Source organism: Falco rusticolus, chromosome 4, assembly GCF_015220075.1.
Source record: "Falco rusticolus isolate bFalRus1 chromosome 4, bFalRus1.pri, whole genome shotgun sequence".
Lineage (NCBI taxonomy): Eukaryota > Metazoa > Chordata > Aves > Falconiformes > Falconidae > Falco > Falco rusticolus.
Window position 1 is genome coordinate 12357024 of NC_051190.1, and position 19782 is coordinate 12376805.

Sequence of the window (19782 nt, forward strand, 5' to 3'; positions counted from 1 at the left end):
CCCAAGGCTCAGCTAAGACTGAGGATATATTGATATGGAGAAATAGTGTGAAATGGGGACAATGGACATCGATTGTGATTGTATGTGTCTGCTCGAGGAATGTGGGTATGGTGACTAGTCATGGGTGCGGTGTCTGGTCACATAGGCACACAGCTCTGAGGAGACAACTACAGTTTTGAGGAGACCTGCCCCTCTTCCTCTAACAAAGGGGAGACGGGGAGACGCCTGCCCTTCTTTCTCTAACAAAGGGGCTATTTAAAAGAGAATGAGAAAAAGATGAGAGACATTCAAATAGAGGGAGGGAGTGCTAAGTCTCCTTGCTGGAGAAGATTGGATGGTCACAAGGACATGAATCACCTGAAGAAGATCGGATGGTCACAAGAACATGAATCACCTACAAACCTGCAAGACCACCACATTCCAGGAAACGGACTGATCAGCTAATTAACATACGAAGCGGGATTTAGGTAACGAATATGTATAGGCGTTAATTGAATATTCATTTGTTTCATTGTATAAATGTGAGATGGTTCCTCACTTCGGGCATGCACGCTTGTGGAGGAGCGATCCCCCGTGCATCTGCGCGCAATAAACATACCTACTTTATAACTTTCGAGTTATAGAGTCTAATTCCGCACGTCAATATACTGAAGTACTCTTAAGAATTAGACCCGTAATGTAAGGAATCTCTCTCGTAAGGAGAACAGTAAGTTTTTGAGAATGCATAGGAGGAGGAGCAGCAGAAAGATAAAGCTACCCTACTCGTGTTCCCAACAAAGTGAGGGCCTTGATAGCATGCCCTTGGTACAGTACCTAGTATCTGATGGGAACAGTTATGTACACAGTCGAAGCAGCTCTGATTCCTCCAGGCATGGGGTGTCACAGGATAACAGTTCTACTGCCATCCACCTGAACTGGTACCCTGTGGATAACGCTTAGCTCCCAGATGCAGACTCAGCTAGACAGGTGTAACCTCGAATGACTTCACTCATCTCCACGTATATGTTGGCACAGTCGAAGCTGAAATCAGTGCCTTTGGAAAGGGCTCAAGAGGAAATACTGAGCAGAAGGGTACGGTGATCCATAACACAACAGAAACATACAGGCACCTAGAACAACATAAAAACAGAAAGGAAGATACTTTTATTTTGTCTCCTTTGTTTTTACGTATTCAGTAGCACCTTAAGGCTCCAATAAAGATCAAGGTCTCATTTTGCTAAGCACCACATAGATGTGCAGAGTGAAATCCATGCTCCAGAATCAAATTAAGTACAGTTTCATTACTCACATCAGCAGAGGCAGGATTTTTTCCAGAGCAACAAGCCACCCCTGCCCTAAGCTATTTTTTATCTAAATAAGAAAGACCAGTAAAGGAGGAAAACAGAAAAAGAGGAGCAGACAGCAACAAAGTTCAAAATTTACAGAGCAGATCAGCAGCAGCAAGAGAAAACCAGAACTCCAGACTTCATGTAGTACAGCCAATCATGACACAGCAGCAAATGCTGCTAAGCTACGTGATACCAGCTACAGATATGGGGAAAATCCTCCTTGCTCTTAAATTGGTACTTAATATCCAAGGAAAATGGCAAAAACAACGTACTCAACCCAAGAATAAAATTACCTCAACCCATCTAGGCTGGTGAAGGGTTCACCAAGGGTATCAAAAAGGACAGAGGGACACTAGCAGTGTGGGAACTTGCCAGCTCTGGCAAGTTCAATGTAGCTGCTTCCTGCATTACCCAGAGGACAAGACAAACCTTACTAATGTCCTTAAAATCTGCCCTTGACAAGCTGCCTGTAAAGGGCAGATAAGCCTCTATGGTTACGTTTGTCTTGACTTCACTATATACACAAAGTCCATTTACTACCAAAAACATCTCGGATATTGACACAGAAACTATAGCCAATAACATTCAGTTAATATGGCAAACAAAGCAACAAATCCATAATCTATGGGGTCAATTCCAGGTCCAGTGTGCATTTCCTGAACTACTTTGGATTTCAGCTCCTTTACTTTAAGTGTAAGCAAGTTCAATAATGGAAGATATCCAGAGAAGAGGGGCCAGAGACCAAAGCACAGTCCTTAACATCTAACATAATCTTCCCCTGAAATGATTTTCCTCCCCAGCAGCACTAAGCCATTATGAGTAGGCATTGGGATGCCCAACCTGTGACTAAAGGTCCCAAGGGGTTTCAGACAGCTGTCACTTCTTGGGTACCACCCAGAAGTATAGAGATCAGGTCCTCCACAGCTCAAAATTATTTATACAAACTGTGCTAAATGCCTGGACAAAAAAAACGATGCCTTTTTCTTACAGGTACAGCAATAGTGTTGTCAGCAGCAAATCTGTGACATTTACCATAATCCTGCAAAGCCGAATCCCCAAAAAAAATCCCAACAAGGGTGTGCAGTACTTCTATCAATTTTTATGGTTTGTTTTGACAATGAAGGTCCTGATCTAGTGATATTCTGCAATATGCAGCTGCCAAGCTGACTTCTGATCCTGCATGGTCTCGATACAGGTTCCTATTTAAGTGCCTGGCTGTTGTCACAGCAGAGCAGCAGCTCCCCAGAAAAAATGACTCAACAGCATCAGCTACTCAGCCAGGAGAACACTGGGAAAGGTACTAAACGTACCTGGCATGTCATTCAGACAGACAGAAGTCTCTTCCTCATGTTATCACACAACTAAACTGTGTCCTCAGCAGTGGGCATGCACTGAAAAACAGCTGCAATGAAAGCTGTGAACTTTCTCCACCCTAGTCTGGGAATTAGGTATGACATGGGAGATTGCTTTAGTTCTCACCCATCCACTGCACCTCACCTCTCCAGGCTGCAAGAATTAGTACGCCACAATGGTCTGATCTGCCTGCAGTGCAACCTCATTACAAAGAAAACACCATTTCCTATGAAATAAATCAGGTCATTTCACCTGGGTGTCTATTTACCTCATAAGCAAAAATATTGGTAGGATCATAACAGTTTTGTGATGGGGAAGAGCTCTCTGCTTGTATGACCGCTTCATATCGACTGGTGAGAAAAGAACCTGGACAATGCAGAAACATTTTAAGCCAGTGTCACCGAAACAGTTTTACAGTCCCAGCTACTGGTGCTAAAACACACAAACACAATCACATGCAGACACATACAACATATCTAAACCAATTAGACAACAGTTACACCTTGTTTGTTTGAAACCAATTAGACAACAGTTACACCTTGTTTGTTTGGCTTTAAGTTCAGCATCGCATCTTTGTGAGGCATTAGTTTTCTTGGAGGCCTCCACTGTTTTATAGTTGACATCCTGTAACTATTCCATGCCCAGTCAGCAGTAACTTTAACCAGGGAGTTTTCCATGCAAACACACAGCCACAAGCCTGAATTTTATACTACACTGTTTATCTGCTTTTTTTTTTTTTTTTTTTTTTTTTTGCTTATTTCTTAGGATCTGCCATACAATACTCTCAGTAAGAAGGCAGGGTCAGCATGAAGAAAAATAACCACTATTTCTTTCACTAGGCAAGATCACCACAATTTTCATGCACTTGCATGTGTGTCCCTAATCCCAAAGTAAAGAGTCTCTTAAGTCTAAGAACCTAGAATGTAAACACTTATCACAGCTGTTAACGTGGGTGAAAGGAAAAGAAGGGCAGAAAGAGACAGTGAGTGTCTCTTCCTTTTGCAGGTAGTGTTCTCAAGCACCTTGACCTGATTCCGATTCATTTACACCAGTGGAATACAGTAGCAATCAAGTTGTGTCTAAAGCAACGCAAGCATGAGATCAGAATGTGGGCTACAACTTACTCCTTGTGAAACCGTACAAGTTAGAACACTGTAGACAAGGAGATGCTACTCCAGCTTGAGGTTCATTTAGAGACCTTTTACATTAAACACCATCCCTAGCTTGTTATAAGGAATTATGTCTTTGCACATGAATTTCTCTCTCCATTGGCTGATGTCCTGCAAGAGGTTATGTAGTGTACTTGGGGATCCAGCCAGAAAGCAGCTCCCTGCCTTTTGTTTTCAGTTTGATACTAGCTTGCAGATGAAGGAGCCCTTTTTGACTTGAATGGACGACGAAAAGTAACAACTGCTCCACCAGAATCACTCCAGGTTTATTCCAGGGTAACTGCAGTCAGAGTTTAGTACCAGTCCTGTAGGTTATGTAAACAGCCAGAGTAAATAATAGTCTGCAGCAAACAATCAAGCAATGTAGCTGCCCTCTGACACAATAGATGAAGCTTCAGCACATCTGAATGAGGTTGTCCACAAGACAAGCATGGAGTCATGATTAACATTAAAGAAACACAAACTATGTCTTTGTCCTGATACCTTAAAGTCAATGTAGAATGGGCTCCATTCCAGCGTATTCCAAATACAACGCTAGGGATCTACACTGATGCCTAGCTTGCAATTTTGCTGTCATCCCCAGTAATCTCTGCAGTGGGCACCCTCACCACAGCCAAGTCTCAACTGCCTCTAAAAGATTGTGTTGGGACCCTCCAGCCTAGTATGTTGCAAGAGGGACTTACACATGACAGTTCTGGCCAAATATCAGGGAGAAACATGAACATGTGGTCCTGCAGTATGGGGTCTCCTACACCTGAGCGTCTATAGACCCTACACTGTCTCCCCACAGCATGGAACACCCTGAAGTTGTGGCTGACCATGAAGATACAAGGAAGAGAGCTGAGTGAGAAGTTTGCCAGATCAGATCCAAAGATCAAACAGTTCCATATCAGAAGTCAGAATCCCTCATGTTCAATAGCACCTCCTGGCTTCTGCCAAAACAGGGAGTCAAGTCAACACCCCTGTTACCTGAGCTGAGCTGCTTAACAGATGTCTTAAGGTGGTCAAGCCACCAGGACTACAGTGGCATTATTTCAGATGGCATCGTTTTGGCATATATAAGCTATTGATAGGACAGGATGCACAATCTCTGCCTGCTGCCCATGTCTCTTAGTGCCTGAGCAGTGATTTTGCTCAGGCAACAGGAACAACAGAACAACTTTAAACTAAAGAAGGGTAGATGCACACTAGATACAAGTAAGAATTTTTTTATGATGAGGATGGTGAAACACGGAAACAGGTTGCCCAGAGAGGTGGTAGATGCCCCATCCCTGGAAACATTCAAGGTCAGACTGGACAGGGCTCTGAGCAACCTGATCTAGTTGAAGGCCACCCCAGTTGCAGATTCATCACATTTTCTAACTTTTCTTACAGCTGGTCCCTTCATCACACCCAATTGTAGTGCTTGCCAATCAGGGAAAAACACCATATGGACATGAATAGATGACAATAAGGAAACTGAAGCCTCTGGAGGAAAAAAAAAAACCCAACCAAAAAAACCCACACAAAACCAAACCCCCCAAAAACACAAAAGCAAACAAAACCAAAAAAACCTCACAACCAGAAAACCCAGCTCACAAGATTACTAAATAACAGGAGAGTATAAGTGAAAAGACACTGGGAACACTTACACCACTTCTAGGCCAAGATAATTCAATTAGCACTGCTCCCTTTGAGCAAAGATTTAGTTCTGCACATTCCAGATTTATCATTAGGCATTTGTTATGTAACAATGACCTTTTTGGTAAAAAAGTTTAACCAGTAACATTATGCCTTCCCTTTATAGCTTCCTTTTTTGGATACAGCTGCCTGTTGACATTATCCCTTCAATTTCCATGTTTCCAAACTTTTTACAAGTACATAAATACTAGAAGATTCTGCATAATCTTATACTTGTGGTATGGAAGGGAAGAAAAGAAAGGTTTCAGTGACATCAAATGCTGTCTTTTGCACACTTTTTTTGGATCTATTATGAAAAACAAATCTCTTGAACAATTTCTCAAGAAGTTATGTTCGTGTTCTTCACAGACTCCAGGCCAAACTATGGTCCAGGTCACCGCAGTTACTTTGGATTTAGACAAATCTGCTGAGGCGCTCAGAGTTATTATGATCCAGACCAAGAGTTTATTTCAGGATGGATTACTTTGCTTAATATGCAGTCCTACTGTCTTAAGTATTTCCAGTGAAGAGTATGCTTTATTTCAGGAGAGCAGTTACAACGTGACAATAATATATTTGTAACACCAAATGGCACCACTGAAGGTGACCTCCCTAATGTCATTATACGCTCACTCTACACAAGGATGTTTGTTAAAATGGCCAGTCAGCAAATCTCGGTGTTTCCCATAAACTACAGAACAGATGCTGAAAGAAGCACATATGATGATCTGTGACATTTATTTATAGCATCATCCTCTGAATCTTCAGAGGCCTGGAGTGCAGAGAACTAAAAACATTGCCACCCACTTGGTTTCCAATAAAAAAAAATAATAATTAAACCAGCCACTCTCCTTCACTGTGCTCTACATTTGTTTCCACTCCCCTCCCAGCTGTCCTGCCACCTTTGTCTGCACAAGGCAGAATCCAATGAGTAGGCATTCCACCCTTAACTCCTAACTTTTTCCTCGAGCCTAATCCCCTGCCCCATTTTGTCAAAGCTGACTACGCTGCCACCCTCCTTGTCATTTGGACCTCAGCCCAGCTCCAGGGTAGCTGAGTCTTCCTTCTTACATGTATATCATTGCATCCTAATGTGCTTTTCTTCCATAGTTCTGAAGTTCAGTCTTGCCCTTCATCCATCACAAAGCAGTGCTAGACTAAATAAGCTCACCTATCTAAACTTCTTTCCTGCTGTTCTACCACAGCTAAATTTGTTAATCTACTGCTGGATCACCACCATTTTTTCAAGCTACTCTGCTTGCACCCCCTCCTCCACCACACCTTGACTGAATCCCTTCATCCACACCCCAGCTTCTGGTCCATAACTCTAGAGCCTTCAACTCTGTCCTGCAGTGCTCACATCCTCCTCTAAGACTGCAGGATACAGGAAAAGAAAACGGCCTTAGATCATGCATATAGTATCCGCAATGTTCTCTCCCTCCCAGTGAAGCTCTCTAGTAGTCTTGGGCTGTAATTCCTTTGGGAAACAGGTAAATACCTCTGCATGGATGATAACAGCTGATTTAGTCAACCTCTTTCGGTGACACAGAAGTACATCATCATTACTATCCTTTCTGTGAAAGGGATGTTTCACAAGGGTAATCTCTCTAACATCCCAGACTTACCCTTTAAGAACCCAATCTCTTTTTGTTGCGTATCTTTAATCTTGAGTAAGGAATTTAAGGATACTCAATACATCTCACAGGAGGTACCATGACTTTTGTTTTGTTGTTTTTTAACCCTGCATTGGTTTAACACATATATTATCACTGACTTGACAAGAGTTGATTATTTACTAGTATAAATAAAGCTTAAGAATATAAAAAACGTAAGGCCTGATTGGCTTCTCACATATTCTTAAACAACAAGGTCCACTGGCATGGGAGCCCTCCACAGTCACACTATTAACTCTTATTTTCTGGAACAGGCTGGTCACACCTATGCAGACTGGTGCCAAACAGTACTGGGTTGTGAACCATGCCAAGGAATTGTTTGGGAGAGTGCTAGATGACCGATGGCACCCCAGGGACAACGCCAATAATATAAAGATGGAGTTTCCAACTCTGAGAACATTTCTAACATGCTTTAGCATAGACATAGGCTTAAGGACTTAAGTGATTTTCTCCTGCTACCACTGTGTAAGTACCCGTGCAAAATAACAGAGAGCTAATATCCCCTCTGGACTAACAGCTTAGCCACTGCTTTCACAAACAGTACGGGGGGGGGGGGGGTGTATACATTTGTTGCATTTGATAAGTGTCTGTATAAACAATGTACTTTAAAGACATGGCTGTTCAAAAGCTAAGTCCTAAGAGCTGTACATGGCTAGGAAGATTAAAGCTATTAAACATACAGAAGCATCCACTGCCCAGTGATGTGTTAACCCATGTAAGGCAACTACTGATAGTGTTCAGGAAGAGCTTTCACAGCTTACAGGGGACTCTGCTGGTACAGATACACTGATGCTGGAGCCAGTTTTTTGCACTTCCTTGCAAAAGGTGATATCTATACAAACGTATCCATGTAGAAAGCCTTGAAACACCTCACTTGTGACATCAGGTACCCAGTGACTGAAAATATGTATTGTATATTTTAAAGCAAAGTATGTATTCAGGACAGGGTTCTAGCAAATCCTTGCACTTAAAATTTATCCCCCCTTCCTGCCCCAAACTATTAATACCAACAGTCAAATGCTGAAGGACAAAAGAACACAGTTTGGCTTCAGTCAGACTGGTGAAAATCTGGAGCAACTCAGCTGAGGCCAGCATACTGAGATCAGAATTTGGCCCAGACTCAATAAACTAAGCCAAATTCATTACCACACTCTTTCCCTACATGTCTGCATATTAAAGAGCATGTTTTTAGGGTTTTTTTTCTCTTTTTTTCTTCTTCTTAAGTGCACATTTCAGCCAGTCTAAAAGTACATTCTGTAATTGTGACAAAAATGCCAACTGACGTAAAGAAGCTCCACAAAGTTAATAATATTTTGCTTGGAAATGGGCGTAGATATGCATGCATTTTCTAATCCAATGTGCCTTGGCTCTGAGCTGTAGGAAACACCTTTCTGAGAAGCAAGAAAAGGGAAACTTTTCTCCCACACAGAAAGCTTCAGCAAAGATTTCAGCAATGACAATTATTTTTATCAACTTGGACATTTTATTTAGTGCCTAGACAAAGACAATTTAATCAAGATGTACAAACGAAAAGCAGACAGAAAAGAGAGCAGAAGATTTAGGCACATATATCAGTCCAACATGAAAACCTTTCTTCCTGACATCTTCTACTGTTATCAATTAAATACTTTGTATGTCCCAGCCCGCTAAGTGTCAGAGCACTGGATGAAATAAAGTAGTTATCTGTCTGCCTCTGGTCTTCTCTCAAGAGAAGAAATTAAAAACTTGCCAAGTTCTTCTCCCACGTAAGCAAGTTCTTTGCTAGTCAGTCTTGGTCCATATTCATGAACATGGGCTGTAAAAAGCCTGGGCACTGCTCTGAACCCAAACGAAGCAAGGGGAAGGGGCCATACCTACACAGCTATGAATGCACACAGCAATGATGGAAGGGGATGGATGCCTTCATCCCTTCGCACCACCCATCCCTGTACAATGTGGCACGATCAGACTTTACAGTTTCAAGCACTAAGACAGCGCTATACCAGACAGTTATTTTGGATTCAGACAACAGCAACTAAAATCAGAATCCAGCTCCCACAGCCAATATACAGTTTTCTCAGCAGCAACAGAATCATTCAATTTGCTTCTCAAGAACAAGAGAGGTTATTTATTTCATTTTCTTTTGTGGTGCAACAAATTCTGGAGGGGGTGATTGGTATCTACAGCAGTGTCAGCTGAGGGAGCATTCTGGAGAACCTTCAGAAGAATCAGATTTATGGTCAGTTTGTCTTTTTTACTCTATTACTTCAGGTTTCCCATTACCTCAGGATTCACCCTCCTTATGCATACACCCTCAGGACACTCACATACCTCTCCTTCTATGCATACTCCATCCACACAATAGCTGTGGCCTGATCCACTGCTCCTGCCCACCTTCTCCCACGCATCTCCACATACCTCGCTTCCCTTCATCAGATCCCAGCCTGGACCTGCTAAGCTGCTGGAGTGGAAAAGAAGGGGCATCCACATCTGCCCAAGAAGGGAATTATATCTATGCCAGAGTACCATGGAGCACAGGTACAGACTGCCACCTTCAAGGTGTGAAGGAAATGGGTGGCAGGGGCACCAACCCATCTACCGTTCTTCAACCCCAGCAGCTGCGGAGGTGGAAGGAGATGGTACTATTTGCTGCAGCATGCTGTAATCCTCCCTTTGGCTTAGGCAAAGAAGTGATTTGCTGCTCAGTGCAGCTCCTGAACCACCTACCACTGAAGCCAGCAGTCAGCCCTAGTGTCACACTTGAGACCATTAGCCCAGCTCATGTGCATACCGAGGTGCATTTACACAGCTGTGGCCTCAAAGTCAGCACTGGTGACTTTTACATTCACTTTAAGGCTGCCAGATGTTCTCAAAGTGACTGTGGAGTAAATTAAGTCTGGGCTTAATAAAGCCTATTTATGCTGTCTCATTTAGCAAAGCTTATATTTATGGGGATTTATTAGGCACTTAACTGCATGAAAGAGGAAAATATTTGCTTGTAATTTCAATTGCTCTGTATGGCACTGACTCAGTGGCCTCTGAAAGCACACAAATATTTTCCAATAGACAAAGAACTGGTTCAAACTGCTGCCCATTGGAAATGAGAGACTGAACACAAACAGATTTGATTCGTAAGCTTCCCCCCACACACAAAAAGAAAAAAAAATTGAAAGGATCCAACTATTTTTTTACTGTAATGTGACAAAAGTCTTCAGTTTGGGTATCTACACAGTCCAGTGACTCCTTTAGTCCTCAAGGAGGAAGTGACTTAACTAGTGAAACACAGCATTAAGTTTGCTGCTGTAATAATCTCAAAAGTAAACCTCACGTGTTCATCATTTTGACTCCTACTGCTAACCAGCTTCAGTAAAGATTGAACCATTGATTTCTCACATGCAAGCATCTTCCAGACTGAATCCAGGTGTAAAACTATTAGCAAGTGACTTTTCTGTGTAGGACAAGTTCATATACACGTGCAGCCACATGAACAGGACCCAAAGAACTCTCAATAACAGAGAATAACTGGAAATCATAAACCCAAGCAATAGCTAAGTAACTCTACTCACTGTGTCAGATTAGTGACTAGGCTGAATAGGCAAAAAAAAGTAATCAATGGAGTCAAAGAAACTGACCACCTACATCAAGAACAAGATGTTTCATTATCATTAAGGCTCCTTGTTTCTTTGTCAACAGTGACTGCAGCAAGTTTACTCAACAATTGCTATTGGCTTTCCATTTTCAAGCTGGCCAAAAGCTTTTTAGCCCAGCTGCCAGCATGCTAATTTCACCTACTAATTATGTCAATAATTTTTTAGATTTTTCTTGCTTTGTACCTAGTTCTCCTAGGTACAACTCCCTTCTGAATACAGAACAGCCAAGGTACAAGCCAAAATGTCAAACTATTTGTAGGCCAGCATACTCACTTGTGTTTTCTCATCAAACATTACTCTTGGCCTTGAACTGGTATTTGCAGGCATTCATGCTGGATTATATCTCCTCCTCCACTCCCTGTATTTTTGTATGTTCCCCTCTCGATATACCTTGAAATTTTCAACTAAAGCCAATGAAACTCGGCCTAGACTCAAAGTCAGGCTTCATCCACTCTTTCAAGATAATCACTCTTAATCATTTGGGAGGGTGTGGAAAGGTGGGTGTTAACCATTTTGGTTTTGGGGAGTTTTGTTTGGGTTTGTTTTTGTTTTTTTTTTTAGATATTTTTCATTTACTTTGCTAGGTCTTTCAGACTTAAATTTACTGCCAATATAAGAATCATATACAAATTTACAAACCGATCAAAGTATGAAATGTTAAACTTTATTCAGAGACTATTCATTATATTATATCTGTGGGATCACAATACATGCAGAACTCTGGAAACTGATTGACAAGTGACTTGACCTTAGACAGACATAGAAAAAAAAATATTTGCAAATGAAAAGCCCTCAGAACTCCCTCAATTTTGACAGCCACAGTCAACCGCCTCATTTTCTCTCAGCATTTATTTTACACCTTAGTAAGCCATATTTCCTTTGCAGAGTGCAGTTTCTATACATGAAATACTCAGAGTGATTGATAGGATAAGCTGTTTCAGTTAATCATATCAGTGGGTTTAAATATAGAAATCAGATTTAGAGAAGTTATGAATAACTTGATACTCTGGGAATGAAGAAACTACAAAACAAAAACATTACTAGCATTACAGCTTACAGAATATTTAGCAAGCTATATATTAACGCTGGCACCAGTATCTGCTGAACAGACTCTTATGTCCCCCTAGGAACGGATTTCTGTATCTGTTTGCTCTTAATACCACAGGGCATCTGTCCAAAACTCTGTATTAGGAAAACTGTGCACATTTTTGCATCCCTAAGAATTGTGAAAAATCTTCTATATGTCAAAAGTGTCCTTCCTGAACTATTTCAATCAGTTGCTTCCTGGTTTATTTTTAACAAAGGAATCTGATATTTCATTATGACCTTGCTCATCACATAATTGAGGCAAGCTGCCTCTTTCTTCTCCTGACTGTTTTCAGTGGGAAACAGGGTCTCTAAATCAACTTTTGTGTGAAAAAGTTGCTCATTAAAAACTAACATTTTTTTAAGGAAGCTTCTAGATTCAAGGCAAAAAAGTATTAGTTTTTCCTTTTTTGACAGAAGACAGAATTTCCTCTCCCCCCCAGTGGAAAATTTTCAAAATTTTCAGCAGCAATAACATCTTAACTCTGGATTGAGAGAGATCTTATTTCTCTGGAAATAGTTTTCTCAGAGGATTAAGTGTTTAGAACAAAACGAGAAATCATATTGAGAAAAAAACAGTGAAATTCTACAACACACAGCTTTCCACTTACTTCCATTTAAAACAAAGGCAGCGAGTTTCTTTTGTATAGTGGCATTTTCTGTTGAGAAATACTGCTTAAGGAAACAAAATTAGCTTCCCACCAAGTGACATACATTTAACATTTTCAATACAGAAAATATGAGAAGCTCAAATAGGACCTGCTTGATGAGTGATACAATTGTCCCTGCTCAGGAGCTTCTTTATGTCCAGTTTCTTCCCATAACTGCTGATTTGTCAGGTAGCACAATTACCAGGGAAGGAGAATGACATTAAGAGCCTGCAGGGACTGACACCTCTATACCAGGAGGTATACTGACTGCTAACCTGCTCCCACCAAAACAACATTATCTAGTGTTCACATTCATTTCTCACAGGGAAACCATTACCAGTAATACTTAAACCTCTTCTTGGGTTGCTATTATTCTTAGGCCAGTTCCTGAGCTGTATGATTTTTCTCTTACATTTATTATACATCAGCATATTAACATAAGATTTCCTGCATCATCCTTAGCATAATGTCAAGATTAAGCACTGCACACAACGGTGGGAGAAGACTTATATGTGGAGCATAAGGTTGGCACAACCCAAGTGTTTTACATATTGCCTTTTGATTTTAGAGGATTATCACCATGAGGAAGCCTCTTTCAGTTATGTATCATTTCTCCCCTTTAAGAGATTACAACAAACTGGGATCTTTACCATGGACTATGAATCATATAAAGTTATGCTACATTCTGGAAAGTCCTACTGTTAAAGGAGGAAAAAAAATGTCTGCCTTCACAGCATTGCAAATCTCACAATTTCATCTTGGAGCCTGTGATCAGCTCTCAGTCTTGTGATTACCAAAAGTTCCAGCTTCTTCTTCAGAAAGTCAAGTGTCTAGTTTCACTGTCCATAGAGAACAGCATAATCCTACGGTACCCTTAAATCCCAAATGGTTCAAAGACTAAGCCACAGGATGCAATATTTTTTGTGAGGAAAATAAACCCAAACAAACAAAAAACCAGACGACTTTTCACTGTACTTTGGTGTTAAAATCATTTACCATTGCTTTTCATGATTTGTGGATAATTTATCTTTCAAAAAAATGATTTTAGAAAACACATTTTGAAACATTGAAAGCTCTTCTGAATTACAAAAGCTACATTCTTTTTTTTTTTCTTACAGTTCTGCCACGGTTTTTCATTACTCAATGTTCCGATAGTCACAGCCAACAGTATTTAAGAAGGACTTAAAGCACTATTGAAAAAATTTAACTAATGTTCTTGAATATACATAAGAATGAAAGACTCATATTTTCACTTTTGGAACAGTCACTACATATAAACGCTAAGCTTTGTGTCACTAAGTTACAAGGAAGTCTTAATTTAAGATCTTGTATTACCTGGTAACTGTAGCTTTTTAGAAAAAAAATTGTTCCTTTATGAAAAAAGCAGCCTGCAGATGAAAAAAAGACTTATATGTCAAGTGGCATTTATTTCCTTCCCTTTTCTGACACCTCAAACTCAGATCATTGTTGTAAACTATACTTAGAGTTATTGGAATGGACTTACTCCTAATTGAGGAAATCATCACTGTGGATTTTACTGACCAGAAATGAAAAAAGCAGCCTTGAAGAGCATGATTGGGCTTCCTCTGCTCTAAGATCACGTAGACTTAGAAATTATCTTTTCATTTATACCCAGAAATTATCTTTTCATTTATATCCATTGTTTTGAAGATCAAATATTCTCTTAGACAATAATCCAAAGATCAGGGTTTTTTAAATAAATTCTTTACATGATTCACCTTACATTTATCTTAACAAAATTCTCTCTACAACACTTACAGCAAAAGGGACTAGAGCCTTACACTTAGCATATGTCCCAAATTGTCACTGTTTGAAGCTTAAGCGGCGGAAAGGATAAAATTCTCCTTTCCCTTTAAAAGAAGGCAAAACAACAAACTGACAGAATTAAGAGAATTCCCTGCAGCTGCTTTCATCTTGGAAAGTTCAGTAATTCAGATTCAGTTTAGTACCAAAAGTGATAGAGTTTTATACACTGCTAGTGTTCCTATCTAAGAGCAATATTTTTGACGGTATTATACTAAATTAGACTGGAAAAAAACCCAAGTTCTGAACAGGTCTAGATAAAGCTAGAATTCCAGGCCTGATAAAAACACATACATGAAGCAAATTAGATTTTAGACATTGGCAACAAGTAGTCTAGTCTCAAAACTAGTTCAAGGGATGACTCAGTCAAATGTTATACAAAACCATCGGAGTTAAACTGCACAGATCAGCTGAAAAGCTTTACATTTACAGTAATGGTTTGTATGCATCTATGCCCTAACATTCTTTCTACAGTGCTCCCCCATGCAGAAACTCCTAACTTCAAAGCAAAGACTACTCCACCAGCTGAAAACAGAGGGGAAGTAAAAACAGGATTATGTAAATTTCCATCTGGGCAGGGGTCTGGGATTAGACACAGGGAGAGCACTCCAAAAGTCTGACTCTCTATCTGCTGATCTCATCGTTACAATTCCTCCCACCTACCTTCAAGATCTTGCCCTAAAAAACACCCCAAAACATAACGATGAGGTCATAGCCAAAATGTATGTTTATTTCAAAACTCTCAACACGGCCTTTACATAAACAGTTCCTGTAGACACTACTGGAAATTCCACTGTTACAACCAAGAAGGAAATGCCAATATTGGACTCTCCAGTATCACATCCAGCAACTTTCAAGGTCCTCAAAATGCCTTGCCCAACTTCTCAGGACAGAACTATCTTTATTTCCACATTCTGTAATGTTCTGAGATAGCCAAAATAATTAATTCCAACTCCTTGAGACAAGCACCTTATTTCAGAGACAAAAAAGCTCCAGCTCTGCTTTTGCAGCGATGCTAGAAGTGGCAAAGCCCCTTAAACATGAAGGAAGATGGGAAAGAGAAAGGACAGTTCAGAAGAGTATCACTGTCAGTTTAAAAGGGTTGCCACACAAGCAAGTCACTTCATCTTGAAAAAGACAAAATTGCCAATTTTGACTTAGGTGGACGGGCCACCTTTACTTAACTTGGAAAAGGAACATGTATAACTATATATATATCTGTGTGTGTTTGATAAGTAGCCCCATGCCAGCTGTGGTGAAAGGTGAGGGGGTAAACAGCTTTACTGATCCAAACAATATGGTCATTTTCCTTTTTTCTTACTCATGGCCTACTGTGAAAGGAATGCAGCTGTCTGACATCCTAATGGGTTGGTTTGTTTTGCATCAGATAATTCTTCTTTTAAGCTTCACTACCTCCTTTGTGTTATTTGCACTGTCCAGGGTAACACACAAGGCTAGCAGGACTGAAACTCAACCAGCTCACTCTTTATAGCTATTCTGAGCTGCAGTGTAACAGCAGAGAGCACTCTAGCCCTACAGCCAACGTTAAATGTCCCCAAATCACCCAACATCAAAGTTCTTCCTTCTGCATGCCTTCCCCCAAGTTCAATGCTGCCGCACCTCAACCATCCTTGAAGTAGAGGTTTCAACCATCTACAGCATAAAGAACAGAAGAGATTCTCATTTCATACAATCACATCCAAAGCTCTGCTCTGCCAGAAGCACTGATCTTGTACCCCAAAATGGGGCAGGAGAGTAGAATCTCCTGAAGAGACAGGGACAGTCAAATAATTCCCACCTTGAAAACTTAAGCAGTTGAACCTAGCAGCCATGGCAAGTCCCAACACCTCTCTGCATCAGCCCTGGTTGTAATGAGGCCTACAGAGGCACTTTTATATTTAGTCACAGATTAAATTTGTAACAAGCTGAATGGTTGCCCTTTCGGCATAGTTCTGATTCAGTTTCACTCCCAGGTAAAACCATACTGTTTCATTCTGGTAAAACAATTCTTTTATGAGTAAGAAGCAGGTTTAAAAGGCATCTGCTTATGGGTTCCATGACTTCCAACCAGTTCAGTAGAAAACAGAATAGGGGCACCCTCTCAGGAACCAGAAGTTCTTCCCAAAGAATATCAGGTTTTAGTCAAACTGTTACTCAAAAGCATGTAATAGGGTTTTGTTTTAGTTCAGTTTTGGGTTCATAGTATCAGAAGCTTTAAAATGAGAGGTCAGACTGAAGCTGTGGTTCCACAGACATTTCCACCACAGTTGTCCCCTCCACTTCCCCAGGATCTGCTACCATATCTATGGCCCATCAAGATCAATCAGGTGAGGGGGATCCACAAGCATTAGATACACCAGCATCACGATGACTTCTTCACACTTCCCAAGCTGCTGAGCAGCGTGAACCAGTCTAAACAGCATAGCCACTGCAGGCAACCTGTATTCAGGAGAAAACAGCTCTGTAGGACCCCACACCCTGAATCCGGCATTATTTTCAGGACATGAATATATCAGCTGAGGAGCATGTACACTTTTTTTTTTTTTTTTTAATACAACTGCTCTGCCTGTTGGTATTGTAGGTTGTTTATCCAGGCCAGATACAAGGAAGACCTGTGTCCTGAAGTCCCCAGGCACAGCACAGTAGAGGAATTAACCAGTAGCCACGAAGGCTGCTCAAGCATACTAATGCTCTAGCTGCTTGGAAGAACAGATCTGAGCAGGAACATCAAGCTCCTGGGTGTTCTAGCCCTATCTACAGGATGTTCTTCCTGCTTTTCTTCACTTCTTTTTTTTGTGGAAGGGCTACATTTGAAATACCATCCTTAGGCACACCTGATGTGTCAGAAAACTACCGCCATCACTTTGTTTCTGCTTCTCCCATATTTTTTATACCCGTGCACCAAACTCTGTACCCAGAAATCACTCCAACTCTTCCCTCCAAGCTAGAGCCAAAGGCAGCATCTGCCAACATGAGCATGCACATGGCAGTGGCAGACAATGTTGCAGCCCCTCTACTTTGCCCTTTAAAACACATCCAGGTTCCTGGGTTTCCCTACTCTTGGGACTCTGCATAAGACTTTTCCAGTTTTCTGTTTTTTGTTGTTTGTGTTTTTTAAAAAATAAAAAAAGGAGGGAGGAAGGGGGAAAAAAAAAAATCTTGCTCAGACTGCACCTTCATTGCTCCAGAAGTTACAGGCAGTTTGCCTGTCAGTACTAAAGCAAGCAAGGTCTGTCTTTCTAAACCTCTTACTTAGCATTAATTTCCTCTTGATCTAGCTCCTCCAGACCAAGACAGAAATAAAGAGTTTAAACTTCTTAAGTTTAAAGGGACAAGAAGTACTTCCTACCACCTTATGCTTGCCTCTATTTTTGCCCTTTTTGCTTAGCCCTGTAGCTGCATCTTATCCTGGCCTGAACCATCCTTCTTTTCTCTGCCCCCATTCCCTTTTACAGCTATTCCTGCATCAATCAGATTTCTCCTGAATAGCTTCCGTTAATCTGACAGCTCAGCAGGGACTAACCTCATCACTTCCTGCCTAAAGATAAATATCTGCCTCAGCATAAAACCTGAACAGAGAAGGAAGGGATGCTCTAAGTCAACAGCTATCTTCATAGCATTGAGGGGGTGGGGACAACAGAGGAAGAGAAAAAAAAACAACTCAAGCAGTATCTTTACTACCAAAACAACTGCTCTGCAATATGGACAAGAGGTCAATCATGTCTACCTATCCCCTGGACAACATCAGAACTGCTGCTGAATGTGGCACACAGGCTTTACTAAAGCCTAGTGTGGATCTTCGCTATTTAACTGTTTCAAATTTTTTCTTTTATTGACCATTATTATTCCATTTTACACTCTCAATAAGGCATCCAACCAGCTATCATGGCCTGAACAGTGATAATCTTGAAAGCTTACAAGCTTCATGTTAAGGGACAAAAAGCCAACACAGAAAACTTAACCTAGTACTTTCAAGTCTAGCAGAATAGGTTCATACCCTCATTTCTTTTTCAGCCCCTGCTCTTGATGCACTTTTCAGGAGGTCAGTTTACTGTGAATAGAAGCAGGAGGTGAGAAGACAACTGGGTTGTGAGTACTTTGTGGTGACAGCTTACCCTATTAAGCTGAGTCATACCACATCATATCACATCAGAGGTGCCACACAGCTCACACTTACATTCAACCTCAAGTTGTCAGCCTGAGGGTATCAAGAAAAAACAGAAGGAAGCCCAGATGTATTATGTTCAAATGATCACACCTTAAGGCACATCCAAGCCTGATACATGATTTGAGAATGGCAGGAGCAGATGCTGTAAAAACACATTTAAAGAACAACATGTAATTGTGATAGCTCATAACACCTTTCCTTCAACTGGCTGCATTTGCCATAAATCCTCCTGCTTTTTCATTCCCCTGGCAGGCAGTGGGAAGCCTTACCTTCCAATGGAGTATCTGTGCTATTAGCTACCCTCCACCAACTACTGGTCTCAAATGACAGTGATACCTGGAATAAGCACCCCATCAAGAAACTCAGAAGGTGGTTACTGATGTGTTTACAGAAACAGACACAGACTCCAGTGTCAAATGACAGAGCAGAAAGAGAAGCCAACTGCTTTGGTCCACTGGGAGCACGTGGCTAGTCACTGGGTAGCCAATGTTTCTGGGCTTGCTCCCTGACTTCAGTCTTTTCCTTTACACTCTATTCTCCCACCCAAACCCCTACTGATACTGAGAATGAGGCCAGCCTGGCCTAGGGAGACATGGCAGAAGCAAACCAGCAATGAACAGTGACATCCACAAACAGGGGTGGGCCTGTCTGTTTACAAGCAAAAGCTGAAAACAATCAAGACATACCATCACACACAGATGAGGTGTCACTGGTAGCAACCAAGCAGAGGTTTAGAGACTGGGGGACATCTAGTCCCCACCACAGCAGCCTCCAGTGGGCCCTGCCAGCCCACAGACACAGCTTGAGGCCAGTTCTTAAAATATGCATTTGCAAATGTCACACACGGGGGAAAACAGTGCCAGCTTCAAGTCTGTTTTAAGAACAGAGGAATGCAATTCTTTCTTCCTGTCATAGCTGGCTTCAATCTCTCCTTTCCAAGATCACATCCTAGAGGGAATAATCAGCATCTCCTATTGCTAGAAAAGATGCTCAGTCTTGGTTTCCTCTTGGCTGACTGTAATTCCAAGGAAGACCACTGCGAAATCTTATCGCATACCTAGCTGTGCATCAGAGATAACAACACCGACCACAGGGGAAATGCACACTGATACATCTTCTCATCAGCAACCTGATGATTTTGCTGACTGTTGAGCTGTACATGACCATTTGAAGGAGACTGTAGTCTTGCCCTGGGCTCAGATTCCCTCCTATCTCATTATTTCTCAAAGAAACCACAAAATAC

At 41.2% G+C, this 19782-nt stretch overlaps 1 long non-coding RNA gene across 1 annotated transcript in view; it reads right to left on the bottom strand.

The window, feature by feature from the left end:
- Nucleotides 1-941: 941 nt before the first annotated feature.
- Nucleotides 942-19782, bottom strand: part of LOC119147634 — a 39963-nt gene continuing 21122 nt past the window's right edge. Inside the window, exon 3 of the long non-coding RNA XR_005104096.1 lies at nt 942-1109. This is a non-coding gene — a long non-coding RNA (uncharacterized LOC119147634). The remainder of the gene's footprint in view (nt 1110-19782) is intronic.